Source organism: Cervus canadensis, chromosome 16 (genome assembly GCF_019320065.1).
Source record: "Cervus canadensis isolate Bull #8, Minnesota chromosome 16, ASM1932006v1, whole genome shotgun sequence".
Lineage (NCBI taxonomy): Eukaryota > Metazoa > Chordata > Mammalia > Artiodactyla > Cervidae > Cervus > Cervus canadensis.
In genome coordinates, this window is record NC_057401.1 from 13,905,572 (window position 1) to 13,927,028 (window position 21,457).

The 21,457-nt window shown below is 36.2% G+C and overlaps 1 protein-coding gene and 1 non-coding gene across 5 annotated transcripts in view; both read right to left on the minus strand.

The window, feature by feature from the left end:
• CWC27 (CWC27 spliceosome associated cyclophilin) overlaps positions 1-21,457 on the minus strand; it is a 241,541-nt gene that overhangs the window by 166,462 nt on the left and 53,622 nt on the right. The window lies entirely within an intron of this gene.
• LOC122454688 lies at positions 19,595-19,701 on the minus strand. Its single transcript, XR_006273494.1, has one exon. It is a non-coding gene; the product is annotated as a U6 spliceosomal RNA (small nuclear RNA).

Below are 21,457 nucleotides of genomic sequence, written 5' to 3' on the forward strand. Positions count from 1 at the left end.
CTTACACTGTTGGTGGGAATGCAAACTAAGTACAGCAACTATGGACAAACAAGTGTGAGACCTTAAAAAACTGGAAAATAAGAACTGCATATGACCCAGCAAATCCCACTTCTGGGCATACACACTGAGGAAACCAGATCTGAAAGAGACACGTGCACCCCAATGTTCATCGCAGCACTGTTTATAATAGCCAGGACATGGAAGCAACCTAGATGCCCATCAGCAGATGAATGGATAAGGAAGCTCTGGTACATATACACCATGGAATATTACTCAGCCGTCAAAAAAATTCATTTGAATCAGTCCTAATGAGATGGATGAAGCTGGAGCCCATTATACAGAGTGAAGTAAGCCAGAAAGATAAAGAACATTACAGCATACTAACACATATATATGGAATTTAGAAAGATGGTAACTATAACCCTATATGCAAAACAGAAAAAGAGACACAGAAATACAGAACAGACTTTTGAACTCTGTGGGAGAAGGTGAGGGTGGGATGTTTCAAAAGAACAGCATGTATACTATCTATGGTGAAACAGATCACCAGCCCAGGTGGGATGCATGAGACAAGTGCTCCGGCCTGGTGCACTAGGAAGTCCCAGAGGAATCGGGTGGAGAGGGAGGTGGGAGGGGGGATCGGGATGGGGAATAAGTGTAAATCTATGGCTGATTCATATCAATGTATGACAAAACCCACTGAAATGTTGTGAAGTAATTAGCCTCCAACTAACAAAAAAAATTAAAAAAAAAATTAATACTTCTTGAGTTTTGAAATATTATCAAAGAAGAATAACCATAATTAACTAGAAGGGCTATTAAATACTCATCTCTACTAAAAGCATATATCTGTGTGAGAACATATTTTCCTCCTATAATTTAACCAAAACAACACACAACAGACTCAGTGAAGAAATTGATATGGGAATCCAGCTGCCCTCTATTGAGCCAGTCATTAAACAGATTTGTAAAAATGTAAAACAATTCTACTTTTCTAACTAAATTTTTTCTTTTTTTAGGGAAATAGGCTTTTTTTCCCCCTAACATGTGTTATTTATGTTAAAATAAAATGAAGTTGACTAATGCTATTATATTAAGCTCCTTGGGGTCCTCAACAAACTTTTAAGAATATAAAGGATTCTGAGACTGAAAGTTGAGAACTGCTACACAAAACTCTACTGTCACTCTTCTATGTGTGCGTTTGTGCATGTCCATGTACACGCGAGGGGAAAGAGGGAAAACAACAGCCCTTGGCTGCTCCTATCCTTCCTACCCAACTCCTAGAGCTTTGTTTGTGAAGGATGATTCTCTACTTCCCTGTGGGGAAGAGTGTGTACTGACGACAAACGTGAAAATAACCTTAGCAATTGTAACTCTGTAACTCAAGAAACTGTCATTCAGCATTAAAATAAACACAGTGTTCTAAGCAGAAAGTGGCAATAGTAAGCTATGAGGGTCAAATGGCCAGCAAAACTATATAAGCACTCTTGAATATTTGAAAAAAACACAAAATTAAATGTGTGATTCACAAACAGACCATATTTATAAAGTAAGGCAAATACTTTTACAAGCATAACATAATGCAATATACCGTATGTTCAAGTCCTATCCATCTCTGAAGATCTAGCTGAGATATAAACTTCTTAAAATATGCCCTAAAGACATCAGATGCTAAATAGATTTTAACAAAAAAATAGGTGAATAAACTGATTAAAATGATTCTCCTTCCACAGACCTGCCATTGAAATTATTGTTAGGATATATTTAGCAATTGTGTATATGCACCTTACATGTAGTTCTAAAGGCATTTCATAGATTTTACACATACACACAAATGCATATGTATGCAAAGTTACATATTTATCTCTTAACATCTTTGTTTCCCTAGTGGCATTCCAATAGATCCCAAATTAAATTTCCCAAACTAAGAAAAACCAATTACAAGTTATAGCCTGTTTCTATAGGGAAATTTTCTTTAATTCTAAATAAAAAAACAAACGAAATTGCAAATATGATCCATTTACGAATCAGTGAGCACCCTGACATTGAGCCAATAATTCTAAAACTGGAAACTGACTGAATTTCCTGGACCCAACAAATAATCTAACAAAAAAAGAATGAAACATATGAGTCATAAAAGGTACAGGTGAGGCAAGTTTTTAGAGAACCCAAATCAAGAAAGATAATTTTATTAGTTACATTAACAGCTTAATTATTCTTTTGTAATCCAACTTATCTTAAACATCAGAATACTGAAAATCATACTTTCATTTCACACCATCACTGGGATTATCACTTGCCTAATTCATAGATTCAATATTCACTCATTCTTTCACAATGGCTGAAAAATGTATTATATACCAGATGCCACTGGTAGAAGTTGTGACTAGTTCCTTAAGTGGTTTCCTGGCCTTTTGCTTGCGTGTACTATTTAGGGAGTGGAGGAAAAATAATGGGAACTTAACAGCTGCTTCCAGAATTTAACATGTTGCAGCAGACTGGTGAGTAGTTTGGAAGCTTTCAGAGGGAAGTACATGACAAAGTATGCCAAATTGACATTCAGACTCACTGAAACTGCTTCGGTTGTCCATAACAAATGATCTTGATCTAGTCACTTAACCTCTCAAAGTTTTACCTGCTAAATGAAGTAGCAGAATTGTAGCTCAGCTGGTAAAGAATCTGCCTGCAATGCAGAAGACCCTGGTTCAATTCCTGGGTCGGGAAGATCTGCTGGAGAAGGGATAGGTTACCCACTCCAGTATTCTTGGGCCTTCCTGGTGGCTCAGCTGGAATAGAATCTGCCTGCAATATGGGAGACCTGGGTTCGATCCCTGGGTTGGAAGATGCCCTGGAGAAGGGAACTCCACCCCAGTATTCTGGTCTGGAGAATTCCATGGGGTCACAAAGAGTTGAACAGGACTAAGCGACTTTCACTTTCGTGGATCCTCCAGTTTTAAATTTACATAATCCTATTTAGGTGCTGTGAACATCTGGCTTAGAACTATTGAGACAGGAGATTATATGCTTCTTAGTAGGAAAACGAAAGCAGTATAAATGATTCATCCTAGCTATTTAAAAATGTACTATACATTATTCGTGTTTTCTTAAATTAAGAAACTAAACAGTAAAATGAACAGTATTCAGAAAGAATCACTCGAAAGGTTCTGAAAATATATTGGAGTATATAATTCTAAGTACAAAGTTTCTTGAAAACAGAAAAAGAAACTATTATAACTGATGTAATTTTAATAACTATGATTTACTGACTGCTTACTAATTCATCTCATCATATAACAATCTGGTAAAAAAGGTATTTTAATTCCTATTTGAAAATGAAGAAACTGAGGCTCAGATTAAATAATTCATCCAAAGACACTAAATTAAATAATGGCACCACTGATATTCTAATCTGGGTCTGTCTGACTATAAAGCAATACTCTTTCCACTATAACATCATGCATTTCAATTCCCACAAATGAGTATCTTTTTTACAGTCAAGTTTTAATTGCAAATAGTAATGGGAAAAGGAACAACATGGAAAAATAAATCCCACACACACATGGTATAACACTTTATGACATGGAATAAATTCCAGTAAAATGAGTTCTGGGGCTGGGTGAGATTCTAGATCAGATGGCTTCTTAGGCCATTTTCCAAGTCTCAAATCTAAGCAGTCTTCTTCATTCACTGAGGCTTAAATAGGTTATCTAATGCATTTTCCCACTCATACATAAATGTATAATTTATATACATCAATTGTAGATTAATCACAAATAATAAGCATATAATTTCAAGAAGTAGTACTGGGGGTCTTCTAAGGAAAGGATCCAAAGACTTGCTCTTTTAAAACTTTCTATTTTCTTTCATTGAGTTTGTTTAAAAGAAAAACATTGAATACTCAAAAGACCGTTTTAACCTGGGCTAATAATGCTTTCTTAAAGATAGGAAAAACTTGCTCCAAAGAAAAATATACTGATATGATTTTTCATTTCCATGTATTTTTCCTGTTCCTAGGGTACAGCAACAAAATTACCACACACACACAACACACACACTGTTCTGGAGAAAATTAAGTAGGACAAACCCAAGAAAATTTAGCAACTAAAAATTTATTCTTTGATAATCAAGAAGAAGTGGAGAAAGATTTCTAAGTATTATAAAAGTATTATGTAAGATTAAATTGAAAGCAAAAACATGAAAACAGCAGTTGTCTTATATTATGAACTACAGCAAATAATCAAGTAGTAAGAACTGCAGTTAAAATAACTATTAACTTATTAATTGAAATAACTAATGAAGTAGAAAGTCAGAACATATTATTCCATCTTTAATTTTTCAGAGATAGGATAATTTCTAAAAATCTGATCGGTCAATGAAATTTATAAGCTACCAGGTATAATCCAAACATTAAAATGCATCTAAGGTCCCATAAAAAATACTGGGGTCATTTACAGAACATTCCAAACAACCACAGCAGGATACATATTCAAGTTCACATGGAACATGCAGTAAGATAAGCCAAATGCTGGACCAAAAACCAAGCCTCAATAAATGTAAAGGAACTGAAATCTTACACAATATGTCCTCTAACCACAATGAAATCAATTTAGACATCAATAACAGAAAAATATCTGGAAAATTCCCATATATTTGGACACTAAACAGCACACTTCTAAATGACCCATAGGTCAAAAAAGAAACCACAAGGGAAATTAGGAAGTATTATGAACTGAATGAAATTGAAAGCACAATTGTATCAGTCCAGGTTTAACCAGTCTTCCCTGGTGGCTCAAATGGGTAAAGAATCTGCCTATGATGCGGGAGACCTAGATTCGATCCCTGGGTTGGGAAGATCCCCTGGAGAAGGGAATGACAACCCATTCCAGTATTCTTGCCTGGGGGCTCTAGCCCATGGGGTTGCAAAAAGTCAGACACAACTGAGCAACTAAATTACTAGGTTTAACCAGAGAGACAGAACCAGTAGAATTTCTTCTTCAGGGAAGCCTCAGCTCTGCTCCTCAGCTTTTCAATTAATTGAATTAAGATTCCCAGGTTATCTTGGATAATCTGCCTTAAATCACTGATTACCGATTTTAATAGTATCTACAGAATGCCTTAACAGCAACAGCAATATTAGTATTTGAATAAACAACCACGGTCTATAGACTACCCAAGCTGATGAAACTGACAATCATAACAATATGTTAAAATCAGTGAGATCCAGAGAAGGCCGTGCTTAGAGGGGACATTAGAGCTTTAAGTATTTATAATAGAAAAGAAATTCCGAAATCAACTGTCTCAGCTTCCAGAATAAAGAAGCTAAAAAAAAACAAAAACCAAGACAACAACAACAAAGAACAGACAAGACGAAAAAGAAGAATGAGCAGATTAAATACAAAGTAAGTAAAAGAAGGAAAGCAGAAAGCTACTTGATTTCAAAACTATTTTATAAATCATGTAAATAGGTATCTCAAAGACTTTTAATCACATATGAAATGTGACAATTTGAAAAATTCTCAGTTTCAACTTCTCCTTGCTTACCATGCTCCAGATACAACTTCCACAGAAGGTGAAATCTGGATGCATCCTTGAAGGTAGAATGAAGTTCAAGCCCTTCATTTTCAAGAAAAGACACCCAAGATCAAACAGCTAGGAAAAAGCTGAGCAAGGACTATCACCTGATTTCTAAAACTGCTTCCCAGAGTTCTCCCCACTGCAATTTACAATCTCCCAGTTGCTTTACATGTCACTAAAAATCTGCCACGTCTAGGCTACTGTGCTACAGTAACCATCAGGAAAACCACCACCATGTCTATCTGCTCATTTTCTTTTACTTCTTAAATTTATCCACAGGCCAGCACATAAAACACCTTTATGCATATTCTGTCTGGAAAACCCCCTACAAAATAAACATATTTTTTCAGCTGAGGGATTAGAAAAAGGCACCTGTTTTCTGGAGTCCATGTGGCCCCTCACCAGTGCACAAGGCTTGAAGTGGAGCTCCAGCCGGATTCCAGCCCATGTTCACACTCTCTGGCTGAGTCCTCTTCTTCAGGTTACAATGGGCAAACCTGTCTTCAGTAGTCCTACTTAATCATTTGCTATACTGTCAAATGCACACAATCAAGTAATGTCACTCCATAAAAATACTCCCTTCATAAATGAGTTGAATGTACATAAAATTACAAAAAGGAAAAAAACCACATCTTAAAACTCTTAAACTATATCTTAAAACTCTTGGCATACAGAAGTTCTAATATTATAAATATTCAAGGAGAATCTCAATGCTAAGAGTTAGACAGAAAAAGTTTATTATCAATATTTCATTTTAAAAAGTGACATTTTATGTTTGTTTTATTTAGTCAGATTTGAAGTGTTTCTGTAAGTGCTATATTAAAAATCACATGGAAGGAAAAAATAAAGCAACATGTTTTCCTAAGCAATAAATGTCATCATTGCAAGGACATTTATCTTTCTAAAATAAAACAGTTGCATATACTAGCTAAAGTTAGAATTTTATCTTCTAAATTTGCTTCCTTAAGTGAACAAGTCCATAATCACATTTGTAGACACATGCTATTTTTGTTTTATGAGGTTGTCATTAAGTTTTTATTATAAACAGGATGTTCTCAAAAATAATACTTCCATTTTTATAAACATTCAAAATGAAACAAATGAAATAAAAATAGTAATTAACAATTTCAGTAAAACACATTATCTTAGAAGAAGATTTCTTTTACTAGCAAAATTACTCCTACAATCCACTTACTGCAGTTTAGATTCTGACTATTGGCAATATAAATGGCCTTAAAACACACCTTCAGGAAAACTAATTAACTTCATCTGACTTAACAATATTTTACTTGGGATTTTCTAAGTATTCAGGGTACTCTGTCTATACCATTTGGTACTTTTCAATGTATTACTTTCTTAAGTAATTTCATGTGCTCGTGGTTTACAGAGCATGAATCAGGCAATAATCGCATCTGATGCAGATAAAGTACATGCTCGGTAGTCAACAGAGGGATGTAGGAGGTTGGACAACCAGGATGTTTATGAAGAGCAGCAGTGACTGGTTTTCTTTCTAGGCAGTCTTGGCTTGTCTCTCTGCCTTGTTCCCATGGATCTCTTCTACCCTGTTGGTGTCATACCCCTTAAACACATACATCCCCTTAAATACTACTCTGGCTGCCACCCATGCTTAATAATTATTGTTGATTACCTGACAAATTAATTTTTCATTTTATTTTAAAATATGCCATGGTTGGAAGGAGTACCAAAACGTGAGCTGTCCTATGATTGTTAAAGAGAGGGTTGGATTGCGAGGTAGCAAAGGCACCTCTATAGTCATGAGCCATCAATAGCATCATGTTTTAAAAGTAGTCTCACATGCAATATTTCATCTGATCTGACCACAATCCTACTGAGACAGGCAGGGCAGGTACTAATCACATTTTACAGGTGAAGAACAGATTCAGAAAAGTTGACTTGTTCAGATCTCACTTAAGAGTAAAGAAAGCAATTCAACATTGTTTAAATTATCATTAAATTTGAGTAACTTTCAATACGGGTTCTGTGGTGCTGTGGAGTGAAGTGCAATGAAAGTCGCTCATCGTGTCAGCCTCTTTGCAACCCCATGGACTAAATGGTCCATGGGATTCTCCAGGCCAGAATACGGGAGTGGGTAGCCTTTCCCTTCTCCAGGGGATCTTCCCGACCCAGAGACTGAACCTTCATCTCCTGAACTGGCAGGCAGATCCTTTACCAATGGCCACCAGAGAATTCCTATCTATATTTGATACCATATTTCAAATGATTCTGAGGACGTTTTGATCACTTGGAATTCTGTGGAAATTAAAGACATTTTCAGTCTAGAATGCTGTTGTTATTCTGCCAAGAAATACACAGAGGGAATGCACAGAGGGAAGCCCTCTGCTGGCTTAATGGTAAAGAATATACCAGCAGGAGACACAGGTTCGATCCCTGGGTTGGGAAGATACCCTGGAGGAAATGGTAACCTACTCCAGTATTCTTGCTTGGGGAATCCCATGGACTGAGGAGCTTGGTGGGCTACAGTCATTGGGCTAGAAAAAGAGTTGGATATGACTTAGTGACTAAACAACCAGAACTTTCATTATACAAATAAAATTTTTAGCACAGTGCCAGAAATAAAACTTGTTTTTATCTTGCCATTAGGTAGATTCATATCTCTTCTTAAACTACTACCTCATTTACTATTGGCACTCATTTTCCAATTATAAAAAGTAAAATAAACATGACTACCAGCTATAGTAGTCTCACCAAACTCTCCTTTCCAAAAATATAGAAATCTAAAATTTACCTAACCTTGAATCTTTCAAACTGATATACTTTGGTTGAAAAAAAGAAGTTGATCTATGCTTATCTGTACATTTGAATTAACACTAAAGTCAAGCAAAAATGAGTTATATTTCCACTTTACTGTCCTGGAAGGTACCTCATCTATCCCAAATGATCTTTCCCGCTTTATTTCCAACTATATCCTCTCCTCTAGTCACAACAGATTGTTCCTCAAATACACTCTGTACTTTTCTCAGTTTCCTCTACTGGAAATGTCCTTTCCCACCCATTTCCTCTTATTCAAACTCTACCCCTTCTTCAAGGACTGGTATTAATGCTATCTACTTTACATACATGCAGACTTCCTGACCCCTAAGTCAGAATTAATCTCTCCCTCCTCCATGAGGCTACTGTACTTTCTCTGGACCTCTGTTTCTGAGGTCCAGAGTTCATCATGTTTTATAGTTCATGGCTATATATCTGGCTCAGCTCAGAGCTTGTAGCAAGGGAGTATCTTTCTTTAGTTTTATACCTACCACATGCATACTGTAGATGTATGAAAAACTGTTTTTACCTAACGCAAATTACTTAGCGAAGAGAACATTGTCTTAGATCAGGCTTTCATCATATCTCACTTGGATTTGGACTAGTAAAGCAGTCTCCTGGTCAGTTTTCTCAACCTCTAATTCTGGCTTTCTCCAGTGTATTTTCCATATTACTACCACAGTGGTCTAAGACAAAAACCTGATTACGTCCCTTTCTAAATTTATACTATTCTCCACTGTCTAAAGGAGATCTTGACATGACCCCAGTCTACTTCTCTTGCATTCTGCACTGTTAATTCATGCAGATGTGCATCCATGTTTACACATATTTCCATATTTATCAGAACAGCAAACTCTCACCTATACCCTTGTAAGAACATCTACAAGATCCATCATTCTAATAGCTCATTCTTTATGCCTCATTTTAGGGGAGGTATAATATGGCAGTTGAGTGAAACACATCTGTGTTGAAATCTTAGATTGTCCTTACTTGGGAGAGTAATTCTGAGTAAGATAAACTTTGCAAACACAATTGAGGGAAGACTGGAAAACTCTCTAGCTTCACCGTTCTTTTCCTTCTCTCTTTGCAATACAACTCTGCTCTAGTGGTTAGGTGGGCAACATCAACATTTACTGTAAAATACAAAAATAAGAGCCAGCATTAAAATCTAAGCTCTAGGTTCCTTGTCAGTAGAAGTAAAGTTCCAGATTTCAAAACAAATAAGCTGTACTCTTTGTTTTCTTCTAGCTCCTTATTCACTGTATACTAAAATGTGAAGTAACAAAACAGAAAATTTCAAATTCTTTTTCAGTTACAATAGTTGTCCATCTCAGCAAGGATATACATACTATACATTTTCATACATTTTTGCCTCATATATTTTTGGTGAATTCTGTTCAGATCTTTTGTCCATTTCTTAAATTGCTTTGTTTTCTTATTGTTGAGTTTTAAGAGTTCTTTTAACGTTTTTTATCAGAAATGTAATTTGGAAATATTGCTTCCCAGTCTATGGCTTGTCTTTTTACACCCTTAATAGCATTTTCTGCAGAGCCAAAGTATTGAAATTTATTAGTGTATTTCATGTTTTTTGTATCTTAAAAACTTATTATCAAATCCAAGTTCATATGGGTTTTTCTCCTTTGTTTTCTTTCAGAAGCTTAGAAGGTTTACATTTAGTCTTATGATTCATTTTGAGTTAATTCCTATTTAAGTGTGTGTATGTGTCAAGATTCACTTTTGGAGCATATCGAACTCTATTCTATTACCATTTGTTGAAAAGACTACCATCTCTCAATCAAATTGTCTTTGTACTTTTGTCAGAAATCAGAAAACTATATTTGTATGAATCTATTTCTGGGCTCTATATTCTGTCCCATCAATCTCTCTCTACCCTTTAGCCATTTATTTCTTCCTCTTTAAGATTTAATAGGTATGCAATGCTCTAGATTTGGCCAACAGAATATGCTTAATTAAGTATCCCTTCTAGTTCAAGGTATTGTGGCTTGATTTACGAATTTCTTTCTGTCCTAAGAATAAAAAAATGGAAATCTAACAACAATAACAAAAAGTTGACTTAAGCAGAAATTGACTAATGTGTAGCAGAAAAGTAATGTTGTAGCATGCAATAATATACTAAGGCTAGGCAATTGTGCTACCTAGAAACTGGGAGTTTTTCAACATTACAGGGCCCAGATGAGATAAATCCCTTTGGCATAATCTCGTTCCATATTAGATTTATAGCTCTATAGTTGTTTTAATTGTTTGCACTTTGTTTTAACCTGGTTTAGATGCCAGGTGTTCATCTACATTAAACTTCAACAGTTATAGTGCTATAAATGAAAAAGAGTAACTCAAAAATACATACATTACAAACATTCTTAAAATGTTACTTTAAAAACTTTTGAAAAGAACAAACAAATTAATCTTCTCATACGCAAATATGCCTTATGTGCTTTTTTTGGTGTAACAGTCATTTATCAGTATTTTATGAAAAGTACCTTGAGTTAGTAGGAGCTTTTACACGTGGTAAAAGGCGATTACTTAAACTCCATGCATTAAGATAATTCTAACATTTCTCCATCTTATGGCCCTAGCACCAGACACCCAAAGCAGTGATGCTGCACTGAACCGTCCTTAGGCTGCAGCCCCGCTCTGGAGGCCAAGTCCGCGGTGTTTGGCTTTTGTTGAAGGCTGTGTGTGAGTACTATAGCGGGTGTCATGTCTCTTTCTCCCTAGCGCAAACTGTTGCTGTTCAGTGGCTCAGCTGAGAAACAAGGTGAGCTCGGCTGGGAGAAAGGCTCTTCTCATTTTGTCTCTCTACAGTAACCACTGTCTTCTGCAAACATCTGAGCCTAACATTGAAAAGGACAAATAATCTGTATTTAAACCTGTTTTTAATCTTTTTACCTTTATTCATCTATACTTTCAATACACAGGAAAACATTAAGTAACATTTTTATCACTAATTTACTACAAAAATTGTGAGCAAAGACTTAAATATCTACTAAAACGTAAACACATTTTGTTACAAAATTCATTGCATACCATACAGTATCACTTAAAATAATTTAAAAAAAAATCCTAATTTTTAAAACTCTATTAGGACACTGATAAATCCTACCTAAGAGTATAATGATGAGCATAAAGGCAAATAATTAATACTGGTGATAACTCTGCAATGTTATCCTGGCCTTCAAATTCTGGGCTATTCTCCAGCAGCATCAGGATTAGACATTCTCACCTTCTATCACATGAAATATGCTTTCACAGGTCAGCCACAGACCTTTTCTTCTACATGACTAGCCAAGTACATACAAATTGCATCTAAAACTGAATCTTACCAAAGACCAGCAAGGATATAAAATAGAGACTGTAACACTCAAGTCTTTGTATGAGGCCTACATGAGTATCTTTCTGAACTCTTTGAAGTCCAGCCAAGGGTTTTTCTTTTTAACTCCCTTACATAAAGTCCGACTTTAAGACATTTCAAGTTACTGTCAATACTGCGAACAAATAAGCACATCCAGAAATTTTCTATTAATCTGTAATGATTAATAAAATCATTGATAAAAAAAGTAAATGCTTATCTAAAAGGAAAAAGAAATTGGCAGGAAGTCATTATATAACTTTTGAAGTTAAGAAAACATTTTCTTAGGATCAAGAAAATCAAATATACAGCAAAGAACAAATCTAACTTCCTATCTGTTGAGTACATATATACCTTTGATCTAATGAATTTCTAGAACAAATTGAAAACACAAATTAAAAAGAAAGGATTTAATACTTGAGCTTGCATGCCGATTAATAACTGCCTTTGACCATAAGAAAAGTACTTTTCAGTAGGAACAGAATCCTATCCATTATCATACAATAAACTTGAGACTGTTTAAACAAGATAAATCTTTAAAGAAGCAGCTAAATCAACAATATAAATTTTAAAATGGAAAGCAAACTGTGCTGACATTACAAAATTTTCAATTAGTGATACCAGAAAAATGTAGTAAGAACCTTTAACAAAAAAATGAAGTAGAAGATAGGCTTATATTCACTTCCTTCCTGTCTATATCCCCACCTGCAAGGACCTACCCTGTTCACAGCCCTGGAAGAAACAGGCTTACTATATTTATTGACTTACTGAAAAATAAATCAAATAGAAAATGACATTAAAAATCTCACATTAAGCCACTGAAGCTATACTTCAAAGTAATACTGGGAAACCTATTTAAGGTTTAACACTCACATGAAAGTGAAAGCGTTAGTTGCTCAGTCGTGTCCAACTCTGCAATCCCATGGACTATAAGCCCGCTAGGCTCCTCTGTCCAAGGAATTCTCCAGTTAAGAATACTGGAGTGGGTTGCCATTCCCTTCTCCAGGAGATCTTTCCAACCCAAGGATTGAACCCGGGTCTCCTGCATTGCAGGCAGATTCTTTACCATCTGAGCCACCAGGAAAGCCCTCAACACTCACATAGGTGCATGTATATAGCACACACATTGAAATCAATATAAACGCACGCTTACATTGAACAAACTGACACAGATGGTATAGCAATATCTAAATAATAAAAACTAAGGAAGGAGGAGAGGTCATATTTTTCTAACATATCAAAACTGGCAAAAAGGTAGGAAAGAACTGTAGTGAATTCTGTGAGATTCTTCTTCAAAGTAGGTCTTTACTGAAGACTTTATATCATGTCTACTCTTAAAAAGACAAGCTTAAATAAAGGCTAAGATTCAATAAGGCTAATAAAATAGAACAAAATCCACTTGCTTAGAAGATTAATGCTGATGAAACACTACTTAAAATTGTAGAACTTGTAGAAAAAGTGACTTTGGCGGGGAGAAGAAACCCTCTAACTCCCTAGAGTAGAGTAACCATTGTCTTCTACAGAATCTGAGCCTGTAAAGGACAGATAAGTTAGTTCCAAACTTGCTTTTTAAACTTGTTTAATTCTATTCCCTGATGCTCCCAACATTGCAATAACATTAAGTAATGTGTATTTTCATCACTAATTAACTAGCTTCAAAAACTGTGAGCAAATCATACTAGACCTACTGAACGAATTTTGTTTTTCTGTTTGCTTTCTTGAGGGGAGTAGGTCCTAGCACTTGTTGTTTAGTTGCTAAGTTGTGTCCGACTCTTTTGTGACCTCGTGGACTATACTCACGAGGACTATAGCTCCTCTGTCCATGGGACTTCCCAGGCAAGAATACTCTAGTTGGTTGCTATTTCCTTCTCCAAGGTCCTGGTACTGCTAAGTCGCTTCAGTTGTGTCCAACTTTGTGCGACCCCATAGACAGCAGCCCACCAGGATCCCCCATCCCTGGGATTCTCCAGGCAAGAACACTGGAGTGGGTTGCCATTTCCTTCTCCAATGCATGAAAGTGAAAAGTAAAAGTGAAGCTGCTCAGTCGTGTTGGACTCTTTGCGACCCCATAGACTGCAGGCTACCAGGCTCCTCCGTCCATGGGATTTTCCAGGCAAGAGTACTGGAGTCGGGTGCCATTGCCTTCTCCAAGGTCCTAGCATATGCATTTTGTAAAAATCAACCAAAGTTTAAAACTTTGTCCCCAGGTCATTTGGGTATGTGCCGTCAGTAGGGATGGAGGCAATTATTTAAGCAGTGTGGTAGCCTCTCTGACAAGATGACACTTAAATAAGGAATTGAATGGCTACTAAGAGGAGGAATGGTTACTAAGAATATCTCAGAGAAGAAAGTTTCAGGCTGAGGCAACCCCAAGTACAGAGGCTTGAAAGACGAATGAGCTTTGTGTGTCTGTAGAACAGCAAGAAGGATAATACGCCAGGTGTGAAGTGAGCAACAAGAGTAAGGTGGCTAACAGCTTGGTAATAAGTGTAAGAAAGTGAGGACCAGAGAAGAGAGTGGGGGGTTGACTTTGCTAGAAAATGAATTCATATGTAGATAACTAGATTTCATGGTGGGAAAATGAGAAAGTTCTCCCATTACTTCTGTTTCTGTAATGAAATATGGAGCAAGATGATTCGCCAAAAAGTAAGAGGAGGGATAGACATGTTGAGTGTTATTGATTGAGATGATTCTCTTCCAGGAACAATGAGAAAACCAACTAATAAAACTATCTGAAATAATAAAGCAGCTATTCATTTCCTCCCTTCCCACATTCCCACCTTAGAGAATCTGGCCTACTCACAGCCCAGGAAGAAACAGTCTTAAACTATCAGTTAGACTTAGGATCTGCCACACTTAATAGAAATCTATAACACACCTAGACAGCCTACTAAAAAGCAAAAACATCACTTTGCCAACAAAGGTCCATATAGTCAAAGCTATGGTTTTACCAGTGGTCATGTACGAATATGAGTTGGACCATAAAGAAGGTGGAGTACCGAAGAATTAATGCTTTCGTATTGTGGTGAGGGAGAAGACTCTTGAGAGTCCCTTGGACAGCACGAAGATCAAACCAGTCAATCCTAAAGGAAATCAACCCTGAGTACTCACCAGAAGGACTGATGCTAAAGCTCCAATACTTCGGCCACCTGATGCAAAGAGCCAACTCAGTGGAAAACACCCTGATGCTGGGAAAGATTGAAGGTAAGAAGAGAAGGGGACGACAGAGGATGAGATGGTTGGATGGCATCACCAAGACTCGATGGACATGAGTGTGAGCAAACTCAGGGAGTTGGTGATGGGTAGGGAAGCCTGGCGTGCTGCAGTCCATGGGGTCGCAAAGAGTCGGACACGACTGAGCGACTGAACTGATGTCTATTTTTGTCTTTTCTGCCAGGAGGAGGATGGATAAGTTTATTACACAGGCACAGGTGTTTACAGCAACTCCTGGATAAAGCACAGAGGCTGTAGTAGATTGTGTTACTGTTTCTAAGCACAAGGTGAAAGGTTGACACTTCACCATGTGGACATCAGGCTTGGCTCTATCACTTGCTCTGGCTAATAAAATGGTGAAGTGATATATGCCACTTCCAGGTAGAAGATTAAGAACTAGCATACGATTCATTGTCACTCTTTTTCCTCTACCACGCTTCTCAGAAAGAGGCTGTTCCTTCATCCTCTATCCCTGAATGAAAATGATAATGGAGCAGATGTACAGATCCCACCAGGATGTAGCTAGAGCAAGAAATAAACATTGATTTTAAACCAGTGAGATTTGGGAATTGTTTGTTACTACAGCACAACCTAACCTAAACTGACTTATTTTTGTTCGGTTGCTCAGTCGTCTTTGGCTCTGCAACTGACTTAAAAGGTGAAACTGAAAGTTGCTTCACTCGTGTCCAGTTCTTTGTGACCCTATGGACTATAGCCCACAAGGCTCCCCTGTCCATGGAATTCACCAGGCAAGAATACTGGAGTGGGTTGCTGTGCCCTTCTCCAGGGGATCTTCTAGACCTAGAAATCGAATCTGGGTCTCCTGCAGGCAGACAGATTCTTTACCGTCTGAGCCACCAGGGGGAGCAATTAAATAAGGAACAATTCAGTATATACGTTTATGTGTTGAGACATCAATGTATAACACAAAGGACTAACAGGAGAGAAGCAATAGGAACATCCAGGATTCCTGTCTCAATTCTTATCACACTACTTAGCCAATTATCCAAGCCAGGAAACAGTCATCTGGAATATATCTTTTTCCTCCAAGTCTCCTACATCCAATCTATTACCTCCTTAATGTCTCTTGTATCTATCCCCACAGATACTATCTTAATTAGCCTCTTACTACCTTTCCCTTGCACTAATGTATTAATCCACTAATTTGCCTTTCTGCTTCACTCTCCTTGCTCTAATCCACTCCCTACATATTTATACAGAGTAATACATATTCCTAAAACGATGTTACCACTTTGCCAGAAACATACCACATGAGATACAATTCAGCTGGACACACATGAGTCAACCCTAGCCAACCCCTTTCTAAGCTCCATAAAGGTAGAAAACCCCTGCAGGTTCAGGTACAGGTTTTGCCACTTTTTGGCCACAAATCACTTAACCTCTTTAAGTACATTTTTTTTTTCTTTGTAAAATGAGAATCATAATGTTACTTGCAGCTTTGTTTTCATGATTAAATTAGAGAAATAAACTGACTTGGCAAAATTTATTGCCTGGTCATGCTGTAGAACAATAAACACTTGTGGAATAAGAGAACAAATCTCTGGCTGTGAAAACTTCACAGCTCTTATTGGCTTGTCTAATTGTCTCCCTTTCCTAGAAACTAAGCAGCTTGAGAAGGAGCTGAGCCTTTCTAATCTGAGCATCCTGGGACCAAGCACAGTGCCTGGACTAAGGAAGAACTCAAAGTATTAAAGCTAAGTGATATCTGAAAGTGGTAACACACCGTGAATGGTTAGAGAAGGGAACAGAGAGAAAGGCTGAAGTCGGAGTGAATAAAATCATTAATAACTATAAATCTTCCTCAAGTCCTTGTGTAACTGCATGTGCTAACTTTGTGCTAAACAAGAACTTGGCATCTTGGGTGGCTATTCTCTTCTGTATTTAACCAAACTATCTTGCCAACTTCATTTACAGGTGAATTCACGAAGTCCTGATAAGGAAGGTAGGAAAGCAATGAATGTTTAAAAATTCTTCAGTGTGACTACACTGAACATTTCCTCAAATGCTAGATAACCTGAATGTTTTCCTGCACATAATCTCAGTGCTGCATTTCAAATGTATAATTCCACTGCCTATAAACAATTGATACCACAGATCAACAGAATATAACTCTCAAGGGTAATACAAATCAATACATTCTAAAGAGATGCGATTACTTCTTCTCTATTTTGACAGGAGACTCTCCCCCAATATGTACATTTCACTGTTTTCTTTCTGTCATACAAAACCTAACTGTAAAAATGGTAGGGTGGTTATATTTCTGAAGTGTATAACTGAAGTTCAAGGACTTTTTTGGTTTTATTTTGAAAGTGATTCCTTGGTTATGGATTAAGGTTATCAATAAACTGGGCATTTTTAAAGTGGTATTTTATTTCAAACTGCCCAAGAAACAGTTTTATCCAAATTCTTGCTATAAATACCCAAAAAGAAGAAAAATGGAAGCTCACCAGAAAAGTCAAATGATGGTATAGCTTATAACTATTTCATAATTTTAAAAATGACAGGTAAAGACAATATGATAAACCATCTAGTCTACATAAGGAGATTATACAACACTAATTGAGATGATTTGACAATGCTAAAATGTTATTTCTTTTAGACAGTGGTTCTAAAAAATGGCCTATCATACTAGCATTTGGGTGGAACTTACGAGATTGCTGTATTTGATTATTCTTGATTTACAAAAAAAGGCAATTATACATTCAATCCTTTTTAAACCTGGTATTTTAATCTTTTCCTGAAATATACATTGCCTACTTAACATCTATAATATTTCACATGTACTTCCATTAGAGCCCATGCCATACTGAATTGTAATTATTGTTTATAATTTTTACTCTTATGCTACAGTTGTGAACATTTGTGGGCAGAAACCATTTCTCCTTTGTTTTCATGTTCCTGGGGCCTGGCACTGTCTGGCATATAGCAGTTCTTGCACAGTAACTGACAATAAGAGAATAGAAGGATAGATTAAGAAAGAACATATAAAAAAGAAAAGTCAAGTTCTAGTAAAAGTTAGTATGCAAACTAGCTGCTACCAGACTGCTCCAAAACTTAACATCTGATGTTAAACCCAAATATTTTCTGAAAATACTGTATTTAAACCACTACTACTCCATACCAAAGAAATAACACTTACAAATTTTAAGAGACCACTTATCCAGTATACAGATCTTACATTTCTTTCTTTTCTTTTTTTTACTCTCTGCTTCAGTACAATATCTTGGGCAAACAGAAGATGAAAAGAAGCAGAAATGCTCTAACTGGTTAATTTCATTCCTTGCTTGTAAAAGTTCTGAGAAGATCAGCAGGGGGACTTCTTAGAGATCATGATTTTAATGATTTACATAGGATGGTTAGAATGTCTCTGGACTTCAATCTTTGTTACTGTACTATCTTTTAAATTTTGTACTATCATTTTAAAATGTGCACTATCTTTTAAATTTTTGAAACTTAAATATGATACTATCTTTTTGAATTCGCTAAAGCAAACTAAACTTATGTACTGAAGACAGCTATGTACTTCTTCAAGTTTGATCATAAAGTAAGAAAAACAGAATACAAAGTATATTAAGATTCAGAAAATTCCCTAAGGCTCAGGAAAAACTTCTTAATATTTTTCAGAAGGCTAGAAATATTGAGGAAATAAAAGTATTCAAAGTTCCATAAGAAAATGTGGTCGCATATTTCAAATTCAACAAAAGGAGACTTACTGTGTAAGGCTAAAATCAGCAACAGCTCATTTGGGTGTTCACCCAGGCCAAAGGAGGTATTTCTGACTATATTATCCCTTGTTTCATAATTTAAAGTTCAACTCATTAGGTTTCAAACTCAACTTCAATATTTGTATCTAAATTTTTGATACTCTCAGATAAGATAGTTCATATTCAGTCAACCTAACAAAGCTTATGAATAGAACACAAATTAACTTGACTTTACCAAATAAGAGAACTGTTTTATAGAAAAGGAATAGTGCCACAGTTGACTTAATGTGACATAACATAGCTGACCAAACGAGACCCTATGCAAACACCAAAACTAACATTACTCCAGTTAACCTTGAACAACTGCTACAGAAACTAACGATGGCGATTTCAGGGTATGTGTCAAGATTTCTTTGATTTATATTTTAATTTGATGAAAATAATACAGAAGTAAGAGTAATCACAATAAAATTAGAGATCATAGAAATTACACAATAAAAGACAGGCTTTCCATGATGACTGTAATCAGCAAAACAAACCACTGATTTCTGACTATCCAGTCTGCTTGTTACATCTGATTTTACTGCTTAGCCATTTATTATAAATCTATACACATATGCGAAAAAGTAGAGCAGACAACTCAGCTTGGTTTATGTGATTAACTTGCAGCAGCTGAGCTCCACCTACAGGCAACAAAAGGATTCTTTAGAAAGTTTTAAAACAGGACTTTCCAGAAGACAAGCTGCAAAGCCTTTCAGTTAACCCTGAGTGCACATCAGAACAACCTGTGCTGTCTAAAACTTCTCAGAGTCCAAACATTTTGATTGTCTTGATTGAGGCGGGGGGTGGGGGAGGTTGTCCTCAGGTGATTCAAATATATGGAAAAGATTGAGATACTAATTTGGGTTTTTTTTTTTTTTTTTTCAAAAATATGGAACGCTTCACGAATTTGCGTGTCATCCTTGCGCAGGGGCCATGCTAATCTTCTCTGTATCGTTCCAACTCCAGTATATGTGCTGCCGAAGCGAGCACCTAATTTGGGTTTTTAACAGCACACATTTTGAAAAATATTAGGAAAACTTAGTATCATTCTGTTTCCTCTAAAATGACTTCCCACTATACTGACCCTTTTACTTTTTCAGAGATTAAATTGAGTTCCATTGATATTAATATCTTGTCTCTGTCAGACTGCAAAAAAGACTTGGAGGTGATGCAACTTTTTTTTTTTTTAAGCCTAGTGCTTGGTGGGGATTAGGGTTCTTAACCCTAACTGCACACTAGAATATATGGACAGATTTTACAAAGTATTATTGCCCTAAATTAATATTATATTCTTAGAAGTTAGAAGAGTAGTTACTGTTAGGGGATAAAGGAAGAAATAACCAGAATAGGGCAAGAGGGAGACCTGTGGGTAATGGCAATTTTGTTTCTTGAACTAGGTGATGGGTATAGGGGTGTATTTGGTTTGTAAAAATTCAGCAGTATGTGCACTATGAAATATAGTTCATACAGATAAATTCTGTATGTATATTATATTTAAATTGAAAGTTAAAATGTTAAAAAAGGATATGCCTAGACTTCACTTCAGACTAAATCATTCAGAATCTTTGGAAGTGGGATCTGGGTATCAATAGTTGTTCTTTTTAACATTTTTCTAGTGAATCTAATGTGGAGTCAGGAAGTGAAAACCACTCCCCTAATGAATCACAAATGCATTCATTCATTTATTCACCCACTCATTACATAAACTTTAATAACTAATTACCATACACTTATTACATAAGACTCAGAGGACCTAAAGATAAATAAGATGATCTCTGAAGGAATTCACTCTAGGCAATGCACAGAAGGCAAACCAATAAATCTCATGTGATAAATACAAGTAAGTCACTTACAAGAGCTACAGAAATGATTTGTCAATGAAGGACTCATTCCTTTTTCTTGTTCATTCATTTACAAAAATATTTGTGTACTTATGATATTTGACCACAGATAAATGGATATAATCTCTGCCTTCAAGAAAATAACAGTATAACGCTACACAAAGAAGAAATATGTATACATACATATATATATAAATATATATATAAATAACCTGATGTCATACTAACTACCACAGAAGCATGAGAAAGATGCTATAGGAATACCCTGGGAAACACCCTGGGGAGTTGAAAGCTGCTGACCTTGGAGCTAAGATGATACAAATTTGAACTAGTCCAGCGGCACTGGTGGTAAAAATTACTATTCCAGAGGAGTGCTTCTCAAACTTGAACATACAATCACCTGGGGACTCTACTAAAATGCAGATTCTGATTCAAAAAGTGTGAGGTGGGGCTTGAAACTTAGCATTTCTATAAAGATCCCAAGTGAAACACAATTTAAGTAGCAAGTTTGTGAGGAGGATGGTTTTTAAGAGGGAAAAAGCAAAAAAATGCCAAATTCCGCAACAGAGACACTAGGAAAAACAAAAACTGGAAAGTAGTCACTAGATGTGTCAAATACACGACCTTAGGAAGAGCAGTTTCAGGAGAGTGACGAAGGAAAAGCTGAATGATGTGTATTTAGAAATATATGGAAACTAAGATGGTGGGGACAGGAAATAAAATTAAGTGGTTTTCTTTTTTCCACTCCTTAAGTCTATCCACAAGTTGAAGTAAGGCAAGAGGGAGAGAGAAAACTAATAACAAAGGAAGGAGGATGGAATCATTTTCAATGGGTAGAGGGATTCCCACCTTTACAGCAGAAGAGGAGGAGATAAGAATTGATCTGAATAAACAGGGAAAAGTTA